Source organism: Hylobates moloch, unplaced genomic scaffold (assembly GCF_009828535.3).
Source record: "Hylobates moloch isolate HMO894 unplaced genomic scaffold, HMol_V3 SCAFFOLD_1, whole genome shotgun sequence".
Taxonomy (NCBI): domain Eukaryota; kingdom Metazoa; phylum Chordata; class Mammalia; order Primates; family Hylobatidae; genus Hylobates; species Hylobates moloch.
The window spans coordinates 151,714,568-151,730,233 of NW_026652276.1; positions in this window are offsets into that span (position 1 = coordinate 151,714,568).

Genomic DNA, 15,666 nt, shown 5'->3' on the forward strand with positions numbered 1-15,666 from the left:
CACAGCTGCATTGTTCTTATGCTTCCTCCCATAGTGATGGTTTTGAAGGACATGCTGGTAGGGGCAGGGTTCAGGACCTGTTACTCATATTAGAGAGATGCTGGGCAGTTAAAGCATCCAGTGTCTAGTAGGAATGGTTTTCATATCAGATGATAATAAATGATGACTTTAAAGAAAATATTTCATCAAAATAGTTGGTATTTAATTAGGGATATTTAGAATATTGCAGCATAATGTAGATAAAATTGGCATAAAATTTCTGTTATCTTTAAAAGAGAAATAATGGAGTGAATTAACATAATTCATTTGGGACTGTATCTAGTTAAAATTTTAGTTGTATAATCCTTGGACTTACAAAGGAACTGTTCTGCCTGACAGTTTCTGGTATGATTTAAGCATAAACACATGTCTTCTCAGATTGTTCAAATGAGAAAGGAGGTTTCAGAAAATCTCTATCCCATTTAAAGTGGACAAACTGTGATAGAAACAGTTGAAGTAAATAATTTCTAGGCACTCAACAGTTTACAGTGAGGCCTGGTCTTCTCCCAGCCTGTTTCCCCAAGAGGCAATTAGAGTGAGATAGCATGGAGATTTGAAATGTGAGTCACTTCTACCGTTTTTACAGTATTTATTAATTATATGATCTTGGGGATTTCACTTGAAATTACCTGAGCCTCAATTTCCTGTCCATAAAACACAATAATATCTATTTGACACTGTTGTTTTGAAAATTAAATAATGTATGTGAATATCCTTGCAAACTATGTTGTTTGCATACATATAAAGTAATGTAAATTAAAAGTAATTGTAAAAACCACAATTACTTTTTCACCAACCTGATATTAAATACTTTTACTCAGTTTTCAGTTACAGGTTATCTCCCTCATGTTTAACCAACCACTTACACATATTTAATGTCTATAACTTCCTCAACCATTTTTGGCACTCACTTTGTGGCAGATACTGTGCCAGTTTATTGGAATACTATCTAAAATAATCCCTGTTCTCAAGTGGCTAAACACAAAACTCTTTGTACTGAATATGAGTGGTTGTCATCAGTGCTTATCTTATAAAGCCATACCTGAAAAGCGCTAACAATTGAAATACCAGGATTTTGCACATGATCTTCACATTCAGTGGCCTATAGGTTATGCAATCCTTACAGTGAAGAGTGTAACAAATAGGCTTGAGAAATGGCCTCTCCTGGAAGGATATTTCTGGAAGAGGATTCTTTGTGGCACTTAGGTTGTGTAAGTGTATCTTCATTAGTGATTGTGCATCTTCTATATGCGTCTTCTATATAACATACTGAGATTTTAGTTTATCAGAAAACATGCTTAATCCCTTTTAAAAATCCAGATTTATTTATGTTTATGACTACAGATTAATCCATTGAGGTGGACACTGTGATACACCACCAGAACTCCCTTGCAAGCTTCGAAGACTTATTCCTCTAGCTGCCTGGAGTGCCACAAAATACCACAAACTGTGTAGCTTAAAACAAGAGAGATTTGTTCTCTCTGAGTTCTGGAAGGTAGATGTCCAAAATCAAGTTGTTGGGAGGGCCATGCTGCCTCAAAGACTTTTAGATGAGAATCCTTCCCTGCCTTTTCCAGCTTCTCGTAGCCCAGGTGTTCCTTCACTTGTGGCAGCATCAACTCCAATCTCTACTTCTGTCTTCACATAATGTTCTTTCTTCTGTGTCTCTGTTTCCATGCAAATTTTTTCCTTTTATAAAGACACTAGTCATACTGGATTAGCATCTTCCCCAATTTAGTACAGCCTCAAATTAAATACCTTTGCAAAGGCTGTATTTCCAAATTAGGTTACATTCACAGGTACCAGGACTTAGTACTTGAATGTATCTTTTGGAGGGACAGGATTTAACTCATAATATCCTGATTATTCATCTGTAGTATTCTTATTAATTAGACGTTCCTATGGCACTTTCAATAATGGTTCTGGAAAATTTAGTTTTGTATAATCACATTCTGTTTATTGAATGTATAGTCAAGGGAGATAGCAGTGGGCTGACTCCTGGCTTATAAAACAGCTCAGAAAGTAATAGCCTTAACTGAACTCACTAAACAGAGTACAAGAAGAATATGTTTTCTGTTCTAAGGACCAAGAACATATCTTGAACCCTTTGCAATTTTGCATCTCACTCAAGAGTGTGAATCTACTGAATTTTTTTTTGAAAGGATATTTGGGAAGAATGTAAATGCCCTTATTGTCACTAAATGTTACAAGGCACATTCTGGAGCTATTTCGTAGTGTGGTACTTTGAACTGTGGCATACAAAAACAAGTGTCAATGCCAGAAGGCTACCCCCACAAAGTGACATTTGGTATTATGGAGGATGAGTTAAAGCTACCATCCTACCAGCCACAGTAGAAGCTTCCCCTGTAAGGGTCACAGGAGTCCCTTGTATCTTGTCTGTCATCTCAGACAATGTGCCAACTGTGCCTTCGGGAAGTCTGTTGGCAAGGAAGCCTATGATATCTGCTCCCAGTGCTGCAACATGATCTTTCTTCTTTTCTCTTTGGTTTTTTTTTTTTTTTTTTTCTACAAAAAGTGGCAACGAAGACATCTGTTGAGGAGGGAAATGACATAAACCATCACAAATAAAATAAATTTAATGAACAAGACAAGCTGATCTGGAAACCAAGGGATACTATAGTGTTAGATGAGGATTTATACTCATAAATAGTTATGTGTTTTGGTTTTGTGTTGTTTTTTATTTTGTATGTCTTTTAGAGCATATGGTAGCATCCTCTATATTTGATAAAAATAAAATTATAAAAACTGAATAAGAGGCATAAAGCAACTTCTAAATCTGAAATCTCCTAGGATATATATAATAAAATGTACTGAGCCTTGAAATTCAGAGCTAAATAGGATTATTGTTTATGATTTTTGTCATGGCTTGTAGTGGTTATTAATAGTGACAGACAAGGCAAGAACTTATCTTTAATTGTGCTGGATGGCTGTTTGTAAAACTTGAAACATCTTCCGATATGTTAAGAGAATATGTGTATTCTGGACTAGGAGTTGACGTATGAATTAACAACTTTGGGCTATAATATAGTGTGAATTATTTTTTAACCAAGAAAAGAGATGTTTTAAGAGAAATAACTGGCTCTTGATATGTGAATACTTAGTTTGAGCCCCATTTTAATACCTCAAGTGTAAAAGAATAAAAACCATATGCATTACATCTTCCTTCAAATATCCATCCAAGTCAAGAAAATAAAGAGAATGTGTGCTTGACAAGATGATTGAATGTATTTCAAGTTAGTAACACAAATTTTGGCTGATTTAGCTCTTTCAAATGGATTTCATGCTTCTATTTGTGGAGTTTGTTTTCTGTCACTTATACTATAAAACAATTATCTATTTTAGAAGTACTACAAGTATCATTTCATGATACTTAAATACATTCAAATGTCTCCTTTCATTCCATTCTTTTCAATGCTATGCATAACAAAACTAAAAGGAATGGATATAGCTTATTCAAAGTACTAAGGGTTTAGAGCGTTTTAGCTAATATTTTTATCTCTATTAATTTATAAATTCCTCATCTTCATCAAAGACCACTTGTCTTAGATAAATATATTTACAGTCCTTGCCTGATAATTCAACTCCAGCTTCAGATGCTTTTTTCAAGTTACATCTGTGCTTGGAACCATTTTTTTCTTTATGTCCTTCTTTGGTCTTCCAGTTTGAAAACACTCTCTATTATTCAAATACTTCCTAAAATACGACTTCCTCCAATAAAGTTTTTAAAAACTACTTAGATGACACTTTTATGGCCAATATAAAAATACCATTCAACTATATAAGAGTTTAAGATTTGCCAGGAGGAGACTCACGGTTCATTCCTTCAAAACTATTCATCCATAGTCTTGGAGGCTATAAAGCAATCTAACAAGTGGTACCACCTTTCTAGCTGTTCAATTATTATTTGAATAAACTCTCAGGTCCTGACAGTGACAGATCTGGGTAAAGAGCAGCATTGTGGCCAAAGGTAACAAATATTTAGATCCATAAATTTTGGTTATCAGTAAGTTTCTAGGACCACATCAGTGATACAGATATGGAATCTAAGTGTGAGGACCGTGGCATGTCAGCATCTTTTGAATGCTTGGTTATGGAGAAGCAGAAAATCCTTTCCCGAGAATGGCTGAGAATGCTTAATCAATCATAGGACAGCCTGGTATGAAGTCCAAAGGCACAGCCAACCTAGGTCAATGTGAAATAGTTGTGCCATATTGTCTCTCTAGAACCAAGAGGTTAAAAATAATAATAATAATAATAAACAAGGAAAAACAGACAAATGTATTTCATTTAATGTAAATATTAAGTCCTAAGGAATGACAAACGTATTCCTATGTTTAAGTGATAGGGATTTCTGCAAAAGGTTTATGAATTGTTAATCGGATATCCCAACCCTTACACCTACATATTTCCCTAAGATATAAACTCTGGTCTGGATCTACCTACCAGGCAATGTTCTTCTACTTTTCTGAATAAGAGTTTAAGCTAACTGAATTCTTTCCTACATAAAAAAAAATACATAAAGAATAAATAAAACTCTTCTCGCATTAATTGGCTCAATTTAATTTCTGATGAAATGCCATTCTAAACCTTACTTTGCAGAATGTTAATATTTTTATAGTTAATATAGAAATATTCATTAGTTTTCTCTTTAAGGAATCAAAATTTTTTTATTCAGCTGATAAGAATAAAAGTGGAAGTTGAAATACAAAGAGTTATGGCATTTATTAAAATGTCAAGCTTATTACTAATTAGTCTTCACGGTATTTGTAGCTGATAAATTTTCCAATCTTCAAACCGAATAATAAACTTTCAAGTCCTTAGTTCAGCTACTGGGTCTACCAACTACCTGCTGAATGCTCTACTAAGCCTAGGCACCCAGTCTAACCTTACAAAAAGTTTTCCAAGATCTTTACTTTCACAGAACACACAGTTTCCTGAGGTAGAAAGTATCGGTAAGAATAGAAATATTTGCCTAGTGGTATTGCTATCAGAATTAAGTATAGAATGGTTATGAAAGAGTTTAGTGCGTTTTTTTTGTTCTGTTTTGAGACAGGGTCTTGCTCTGTTGCCCAGGCTGGAGTGCAGTGGCATGATCTCTGCCCACTGCAACCTCCACTTCCTGGGTTCAAGCAATTCTCATGCCCCAGCCTCCCGAGTAGCTGGGATTACAGGCGCATGCCACCACGCCTGGCTAATTTTTATATTTTTAGTGGAGATGGGGTTTCACCATGTTGGCCAGGCTGGTCTCAAACTCCTAACCTCAAGTGATCCACCCACCTTGGCCTCCCAAAGTACTGGGATTACAGGCGTGAGCCACCGCACCTGACCATGAATTTTTAAAAGAGAATATTAATGGTTATTAATAATTTTAAAAGAATTAGGTTAATAATTATTTCAGTGTGATTAATCTGTTTCTGAACTACTTATTGTCCACATGAGATTTACTATATTAGATGAGCTAATACTTTCTACATTTAAATTTAGTAAGAACTCATCAAGTACAGCTTCTCACAAAAAATAGTCATTGCTATTTATCACTTATAAAAATAACCATTAGTGGCTGGGCACGGTGGCTCACGCCTGTAATCCCAGCACTTTGGGAGGCCAGGGTGGGCAGATCACGAGGTCAGGAGTTTGAGACCCGCCTGGCCAATATAGGGAAACCTCATCTCTACTAAAAATACAAAAATTAGCTGGGCGTGGTGGCACGTGCCTGTAGTCCCAGCTACTCGGGAGGCGGAGGCAGAAGAATCGCTTCAACCCAGGAAGGCGGAGGTTGCAGTGAGCTGAGATTGCACCACTGCACTCCAGCCTGGGCGACAGAGTGAGACTCCATCTCAAAAAACAAAAACAAATGAAAACATTAGTTACCAGATAAATGCTTTTCTTTTTATTCATCCTCACATCACTTGTATGCACAAAACCTTAAGGAGTCCACGTTTTGGCTGTAAGTTAGATTTTTTTCCACCTGGACTCCAACTAGGAATTCACTTCAGGATAATCAGAAAGTGGAGTTAGCTGCTCAAAGAGCACCAACCGGAAGGAGAGATCAGAGGGGCTGAGAGCAGGGATAAGAGAGGAGGTCGGCCCTGTGCAGGATGTCTCAGGCATTTCTAAGTAGTGAGACAACTTTGGAGCAATACCTAATATTTTAACATTTGAGCCTTGCACCTTGGATTAGGAGGAAGTCCAGGAGAAAGCCTCTGCAGGTAATTGGTGTGTGAGCATTGGGGTGAGCGTCAGGCTGGCTCTAGGTCCCTGTTGCTGCTCGCATAAGAGCTGGGCACCTCTGTCTAGGTCTAGGTCAGCCTCTCCCTTCTCTACCTTCTCCCCCGACTGCTGCAGCTGATCCTTCAGATTCACCGACCCCTGGGGCTCGTCTCTCTTCGTGGGGAATGGAGAGAAACTCCATTCACTTCTCATAACCAGCACGCTCCAAGGAGAAATCCCATAGTAGGACTGGGCCCTTAACTGCAGTCCTTTCCCTGTCAGGGTAGGCAAGAATGTTGGATGGGGAAGGTTAGAAGGACTGTTATGGGGTGTGGGTGGGGCTCCCACTGTGCCTGGACCCACTGCTCCCTCCAATTTACGAGTCTACTCTGAAAGTCTTCATCTTCTCCATCTTTATGGCCAGATAATTTTGTTTCATTTTGATTTTGTTTGTTGTTTCCTTGAGGCTCTCTATTGTCTCCTTGCATCCTGTCTGCTAGACAGGCCCACAGATGTCAGACCTGTTAATAATGACCTCCTAATCCAATTCATTTACTATGTAAGCAATAACAGATTTAGAAAAATTTTTGTATATTCAAGGACTCATATTCAGAATGTGAACATTGAATCCCAATTTATCCCCAACTGTGACTGAAGCTGCACCAAACACACAAAGACAAATTGTGAACTTGGATGACACAAGGAAGGGACTCCAGGCTAGACTGGAACCAAGGCCCTGGTTATAGTCATCCCAGATTCCTTAGAGCAAATTCTAAACTATATCCCACAAACCCATTGTTAAGTTGTATTTTCTTATCTACACCTAAATAATTGTTTAAATCAAATATGCAGTAAACTTTGTGTATCCTGCACTTCATAACCTGCTTTGCCATTATCAATCCTTTAGTGTCTTCACAAATTTGAATTAAACAACCCATCTAGGTATAGTTTTTTTCAGCAAAGAATCTCTTGCTCAGACTGAGAAAAATCACACCAGTGTTGCTTTAAGAAGGCTTCCTTTGTCTGGTTGGCTTTATCTGATACCAGAATAGGATGAAGATACAAGTATTGTTGAAAGTAACATGGATGTGTTAAAATTTACAGATGGTATAATGTGTACCAATTAGCATTAAGACGTCATTAACGGACATTAGAATGTTGTAATAGAACTTGCCAAACTTTGCAAGTTGACATCATTGGGAGAAAAAAGCATTTGGGGCCATCATCAGAACGAAGCTCTTTTTAGCCAGTAGGACAATTCTAATGACTTAAAGAAACATGATAAGAGATACGGGGCTCTCTACTAGAGGTATAATACCTCATTAGATCTGTTTTCACATTCCTATTTTATTTTCCTAGGATTCCGTAATGTTATATATTTTGTTGTACTTCAATTTTTAATGCTGCCATTAGTAGCCACAAACATAAGATCAAACAAAAAATATTTTCTTCCTCTCCGGATGACTTATACTTGAGATTAGCCTGACACATGCAAAAGGGAAAGATAGAGGTAAGGATTTCTAAAGGACATAGTTAATTAAAACTGATAAAAATATAGGACCAATGAACGGGAGTCAAATCAGATGTCCTGAAGATAAATATAACTTCAAGCATGTGTTAGACAATGTATATGCTTGCACAACTTCACTGTCCCTGACGCCCAGCAATTCTAGGCTGGATCCCCAACTCCAGGATGACTTTACATGATGCAGAATATAAATGTCTCCTTGCTATGTTTTGTAACACTAGTAAAAGGCTATTGCATTTGTGACTTCTAAGTATATCTAAGAATCAATGCAGGAGGCTTTGTGTGCTGGATATTAGCTGTATCATCTTTGATGCAACATTTAACTTTCAACTACTTCCATTTCCTCTTAAGGTGAAAAAATTGTGCTGGATAGGCTCTAATGTTCATCCAAGCTCTTCCATGAGTCATATCAGAAGAAAGAACTACATTTCTTTCTTTCCTAATAAAATTAATAGCAATTATATAATTTTAGTGTTTGCTAATGGATTAACACTAATACAAGTCTGCATAGAATATAAACAATTCAATGGAAATGCCAAACCATTTAAAGATTTAAATATTCTGTGGTCTATTGCAATGTATTATAAAGGCAATTATACTTCCACTATTTTTCTGGGCCATTGAATTCAACCTGTGGGTATATTTTTGATTAGAAAATTTGTTTTAAAATTAGGCTGGCAGGAGTTCAAGACCAGCCTAGCCAGCATGGTAAAACCCCATCTCTACTAAAAGTACAAAAATTAGCCTGTCGTGGTGGCACACACCTGTAGTCCCAGCTACTCAGGTGGCTGAGGCACAAGAATCACTTGAACCTGGGAGGCAAAGGTTGCAGTGTCTCAGGATCACGCTACTGTACTCCAGCCTGGGTGACAGTGCAAGTCTCAAAAACAAAAACAAAACAACAACCAAAAATCCCAACGACAACAAAAAAAACCATGGCTGGGCACAGTGGTTCACATTTGTAATCCCAGCACTTCAGAAGCTAAAGCAGGAGGATTTCTTGCGCTCAGGAGTTTGAGACCTGCCTGAGCAACATAGTGAGACCTAATTTCCACTAAAAATAAAAAAATAGCTGGATATGGTGGTGCCTGTAGTCCCAGCTACTGGGGAGGCTGAGGCAGGAGGAGATCGAGCCCAGGTGATTGAGGCTATAGTGAGCTATGATAGCACCACTGCACTCCAGCCAGGGCAACAGAGAGACCCTGTCTCCAGATAAATAGACAGACACCTTTTTTCTTTACTTACTGGATTTCTGTGCCTTTGAGTCATGTAATATATGATTACTCAAGTGACAAAGGGCATGATAAGGTAGATATCTATCATAAAAATATACCCAGTTAAATTCTAGTTGACACATTATTAAAGATTCAGAAAATATAGATATAATTCTTAAAATGAAACTTATATTGAAATAAATGTAGATTCCCATGCACTTGTAAGAAATAATACAGAAAAATCCTGTGTACCCTTTAACTAGTTTTCTTCAGTGGTAATATCTTGCAAAACTACTGAGTACAGTATCACAACCAGGATACTGACATCCAAAAATACAAGATACAGAACATTTCCATCATCACAATGATGCCTCTGTTGCCCTGTTACAGCCATACACATTTCCTCCCATCACCACGTTCTTCCACACCTTCCTTAATGCCTAGTGACCAGTATTCTCCATTTCTGTGATTGTGTCATTTCAAGAATGTTATATAAATGACATACAGTGTGTAATCTTTGGGGATTTTTCTTCCTTCACTCAGTATAGTTCTCTGGAGATTTTCTCAGGTTGTTTTATTTAGCAATTGTTTGTTTTTTATTGACAAGTAGTATTCCAAGGTATAGATGTACCATAGTTTATTCACCCGTTAAGAAACACATGGGTTTTTTTCTGTTTGTGGCTATTATGAATGAAACTGCTATAAACATTCATGTACATATTTCTTTGTGAATATTTTAATTTTTCTGGGATAAATGCCCAGGAGTGCAGTTGTATGGTGTTTGCATGCTTAGCTTTTTAAGAAACTGCAAAACAGTTTTCCACAGTGTCCGGGCTATTTTATCTTACCACCAGAAACATATGAGTGATCCAATTTTTCCACATTCTCAACAGCATTTGGTGTAGTCCACTATTTTTTATTTTAGCCATTCTGAGAGCTTTGTAATTATACTGTGGTATTAATTTGGATTTCCCTAATGGTTAATGATGTTGAGCATCTTTCTAGATGCTTATTTGCCATCTGTACACCATCTGCAGCAAAATTGTTCTTCATGATTTTTGTCCATTTTCTAATTGGATTTTTAATTTTTTGACTATTTTTTAAGACTTCTTTATGCACTCATTTATCAGATATATAATTTGAAAATATTTTATCTCAGGCTATATCTTATCTTTTCATTGTCCTAAGAGAGAAACAGGATCTCTTACAGAGCAAAAGATTTTTAATTTTGATGAAATACAATTTATCAGTTTTCCTGATTTGGACCATGCTTTTGGTATCAAATCTAAAAGTTGTCTAGCCCTAGATGCAAAGATTTTCTGTGCTTTTTCCCTGCAAGTTTCATAGTTTTATGTTTTAAATTTAGGATCTTCTCAATCTGCCTGCCTTTTCTTTTTCTTAACTTATTGTACAGACTAGCACTTCTAGCCCCATTTTGAATAAGAGTGGCAAGAGTCACCTCCTTGTGCTGTTCCTGATCTTTGGAGGAAAGCATTCAGCTTTCTACTATTAACCATAATGTTAGCTGTAGGTTTTTAGTAAATGTGCTTTATCAATTTTGGGAAGTTCTCTTCTGTGGCTGTTTTTTTAAGAGTTTTTATTATGAAGGGGTATAAAATTTTTGTTGAATACTTTCTCTGCATTGATCGATCATATGATTTATTTTCTTTAGCCTGTTAATATGGTGGATTACATTCATTGATTTTCAAATATTGAACCAGCCTTGCATCCCTAGAATAAGCCTCACTTGGTCACAGAGTCATGGAGTATAATTCTCTTTATATATTGTAAATTCTGTATGCTAATATTTTGCTAATAATTTTTGTATGCATATTCATGAAGGACATTGGCCTAAAGCTTTCATTTTTTGTACATTTTTGCCTGTTTTTGGTATTATAGGGTGTGTTTGTATGTTCTGGCTGCTGAAACAAAATATCTTTGATGAGGTAACTTAGCAACAACAGAAACTTATTTCTCACTGTTCTGGAGGCTGGAAAGACCAAGATAATGTGCTAGTGGTGTCTACTTGAGGGCCCACCCCTCATGGATGGGGCCCTTTAACTGTGTACTCACATGGTGAAAAGGGCAAACATGCTCCATCAGGCTGTTTTTCTAAGGGCACTGATTTTATTACTGAGGGCAGAACCACGGGCTTCCTCCAGGAACACAAGGCTGGTTCAATATTTGAAAATCAGCTAAGATAGCTGGCCATATTAATAGGCTAAAAGAGAAAAATCATATAACTGTACTAATCAATGCAGAAAAAGCATTTGACAAAATTTTATACCCATTCATGATTAAAACTTTAAGAAAAATAGGAATGGAAAGGAACTTTCTAAAATTGATAAACAGCATGTACTAAAAATCTATACTTAATATTATACTTAATGGTAAAAAACTAATGCTTTCCTTCTAAGATCAGGAACAACAGAGCACTAGAAGTCCTTGTCTCCTAATAGTATCACCCTGGGCGTCAGAATGTCAGGATATGAATTTGAGGTGGGAGCATAAACCTTCATATTATAGCATAGTATTAAAAAATGAATTGGGCTATTCATTTATTTGATCTTGGGTAAGGAACTTTCAGTCATGCGATATGTGCTCTATGGTGGGTAAGCACAGGTACTATGAGAATCCATAGATGGAATCTGATTCAATCTGGGCAAGAAGGTAGGCAGGGGTAGGGAAGGCCTGCTAGAGAAGATGATCTATTAGGTTTGTGCAAAAGTAATTGCAGTTTGGCAAAAACCTAATAGAGGAGAGTTAACCAGGCTAACTAGGTGGATGGGTAAGAGATCAGGATGCGTCACTAAGAGAAAACAGTATAGAGGGGATAGTGGTAGAGTTCATTAGGGGGCCTGCATTTTTTGTTGTGTCTAGAGCTGAATGTGTGTCTGTTGGGGTTTGGACAAAAGAGGATCTTGAGGGGAGACAGAATAAGAGGTAAGACTAAGGTGTAAATAAAGACTTAATCCTGGACAGTCTGGTAGGACCTGCTAAGGAGTTTGAACCAGTAAGTACAACGGTGGGGAGACATGGCAGAGTGTCAAGTCCAGAAGAGACAAATGATAGTTGATTTCAATGTATACAATGGAACTTTTGCCTGTGAGTACTCGCTGTAATAAGATATGTAAAATGTAAAGTAAAATATATTCAACCAAGACTAGATTTTCTTCAGATTGCATTACCTTAGATCTGTATTTAGACTAGAGAGAGATCGTTCCTAACATAAGTAACAAATCCATTTTTTAAAGAACCAAAACAATTCGGGTTGCCCACTTACAAACTGCCGTCCACCTCTCATTCTTTCCCACTGCCTAGGAAAATGTAACCCTTGGATGGACATGTTTTTATTGAAACATTTAAGCACTTTTTTGCTTTCTTCCTTTTGACCAGTCATGAGTAATTTAGGTTTTTGTAAATTACTAGTCAATTTGTCTCTCTTTAAATATTTTAACATACGTTTAGTGAATAATTGTGAACAAGGGCCCATCACTTGTGAGACACCTGAAATGTCTTAGTCTCATCCCACAAGTATCATATGATTGGAGAAAAAAGACATACGTGTAGGAAAAAATTCATAGTAATACAGGATGATGTGTGATATCAAATAAGTGGAATTGACAATAAGGGTGATTAAAATTTAGGGAAGGCAGAGAACACTTTGAACATGATGCAAGGGGAACTGGCTTCTTTATCTTTTCATTCAATAACTTTATTGAGGATGTTCCCTTGGCATTGAGCCAGATAATATCCCTGTTCTCATGGGGCTTACTTTCTTTGAGAGAGATAGACATGGTAAAAATAAGACCATTTCATTATAAATACGAAACAGGGCAAGGTAGACTAAGTGAAGTGGGTACTATTTAATCAGGGAGGCCTCTCTGAGGAGGAGACATATATACTGAAACAATGCCAAGAAGCAGCCAGCCACGATTTAAGGTGAAAATTCTAAGCAAAGGTACCAACCAATCCAAGGAATAAGCTTGGGGTGTTTGAAGTTCAGAAAGAAGGCCAGTGTGGCTGAAGGGACTGCGAAGAACAAGAAGAGATGGTAGAAAATAAGATCAAACATGTCTAGATAACAAATGTCAGAGAAAGACATTTCAGGATTTTAAGTAGAGGAATAAAATGTTTATTAAAAAGACAATCTCAGCCATGTGGGGTGGCTCAAGCCTGTAATCCTAGCACTTTGGGAGGCTGAGGCAGGTGGATCACCTGAGGTCAGAAGTTCAAGACCAGACTGGCCAACGTGGAGAAACCCCATCTCTACTAAAAATACAAAAATTAGCCTGGTGTGGTGGTGCCCAGCTGAGGCACAAGAATCGCTTAAATCTGGGAGGTGGAGGGTGCAGTAAGCCGAGATTGTGCCACTGCACTCCAGCCTAGAAGACAAAGAGAGACTCTCAAAACCAGATTTAAGCGATTCTTGTGGAAACGCTGGTGACTGGAGAAAGAAGGACAAAATCAGATTCGGATGTGTCAAGTGCTACTGGGTGTACTAAGAGGTTAAAGAAGTGACCATGGACTTGACAACATAGAAATCCTGTGACACTGACAGAAGCCACTTCGGTGGAATAGCAGCAAGTGAAGTCCCAACAGGAGTTGATTGAGGAGGAAGTGCAAGCCATGAAACACATTTTTGTGAAAGTGATTAAGTGCCTTTAAAAATATTCTAAAACATCGCCTTCTGCTGAAACACTTTGCGTACTCCTAAAACGTGTTTTTGAACAATGTTTTTTAGTTGGAAGGAAATTTAGAGATGATCTAGCCCAACCCTTTCATTTTACAGATGGCCAGAATAAGGTCTGGGGAATTTAACTAGTTTGCAGAGCCAGATGCCTAACTTACAGTTTGCAGTTTTTGTTTTTTAATTCTCCACTGCTACTAATGATAACTAACATTTAACTGAGTGCTTACTAGGTGCCGTATACTATGTCTAAAGCTTTACGTATATTAATACAATTCTCATGATAATCTTATAGAGTTCTAGTAAAATCTCCATTTACAGCTGAGAAAATGAAGGCACAGAATGCTGAAGTATCTTGTTTAATGTCATATATCTGACAAGTTCTGTGGAGCCAGAATTCAAAACCCAGATACTCAGGAGGACACATTCTTGATCGGTATTTTATTCTATTATTTTTATTAGTTCCAATCCTTATGACTCTGTTTAAAATGAGTATCTGCATTATTGTGCAAACATTTCTGAGACCTAATCACATACCTGGTCCCATTTAATTTCAGTCTATCCCTCCATCACTTTTTGTGGAAAATGCTATCTAAGTTGGAGGTTCTGCTTGAGTATTCTTAATTTTTATTCTTTTTAATGCATACAGTGGTCAAAGTAAATAGCTAACATATTGGCACCAAACCATTGCCTATTGAAGCAAGCTTTGAATGAAATTGGTTTGTCATTGACCACTGTAAGAAACTCATTTGTAAAGATAATAATGTAAAACATCATGACTCTTGTGTATGCTTGCCTGTCTCTGAACTCCACCTCTATCAGCATACTCAATAAATTGCCTCTTTCCAACATTTATCTCCTATTTCGGGAGAAAGTTTTGTGGGAGCATCTACCACGTTGCAAAGATTCAACATTTCTCCTAAGAATAGGAGTTTCTTTTAGATATAAGCAATGAAATTTCAAGCAACAATATTACTTCTCTCATGTCCTTTGCTTTTTTAAGATCTGAACCTCAAGATTCAAATGGATTTTCATTGAAATTCACCATGATCCCCTCTGCAGCTGTGGTCTCAAAATACCATTTCTGCATTTATTTTAGCCCATGGAATAACTGTGCTGAGAAACCACAGAGTCAATCAGATTCAAAATGTTAAAATCCTTCCTGCTTGGAGTTTTCCGTCTTCACATCAAAGCATTTCATGCCCATCAGCAACTTTTTAATGCATTTGCTCCTCGTTTGCACAATTTCCATTTAAAGACGTTCCTTGGCTGACTTCTCTGATGAAGTTTCCTGCTTGCCAGGAGAGCACGCTAATGCAGAAATTACAAAGGGGGCTTCACGTCCCTTTTCTGGAGGACCTGATATTTAAGATAATTTCCAGCTTCAGTTTTGGAGAAACTACCGTTCTTTGCACCAGGGGAAAAGAAACTAATTTTCAGTGTGAGCAACCTCTGAAGATAGGGACAAATATAAGTAAATGAGAATGTCATTTAGGAAGAGAATTGAAGACACAATAGAAGCTCTTATTAGACTCCATACAATAATGTCATGTCTTTGTTCTAACTTAAGCTTGCATGTATACAATGGGGTTCAAGAAACTTGGCAAGAATTTTTTTTAAATTAAATAGTCTTGATTGCCTTCTTTTAATTAAAAGAAAAATAATACATAAAACAATAGATTTGAAAAGGAAGAGCACACATAACCAAGGGCAGTAATCTTCTGGAAAATGTTAATATTCATGAGTTATAGGAAAGTGATGAGAGCCAACACATCACTTTTTTTTTTTTTTGCTCCAAGTAATCAATTCTTTGCCTATAGCCAAACCAGGCCTTTTAATAAAATTATTATTACTTAAAAAGTAAAAAGATAAAATTATTATTTAGCATTCATAATTCAAAAATAATAAACCCAGGGTTTATATTTTATTCATATACCTTTCACATCATGTAAAACTATATTTGA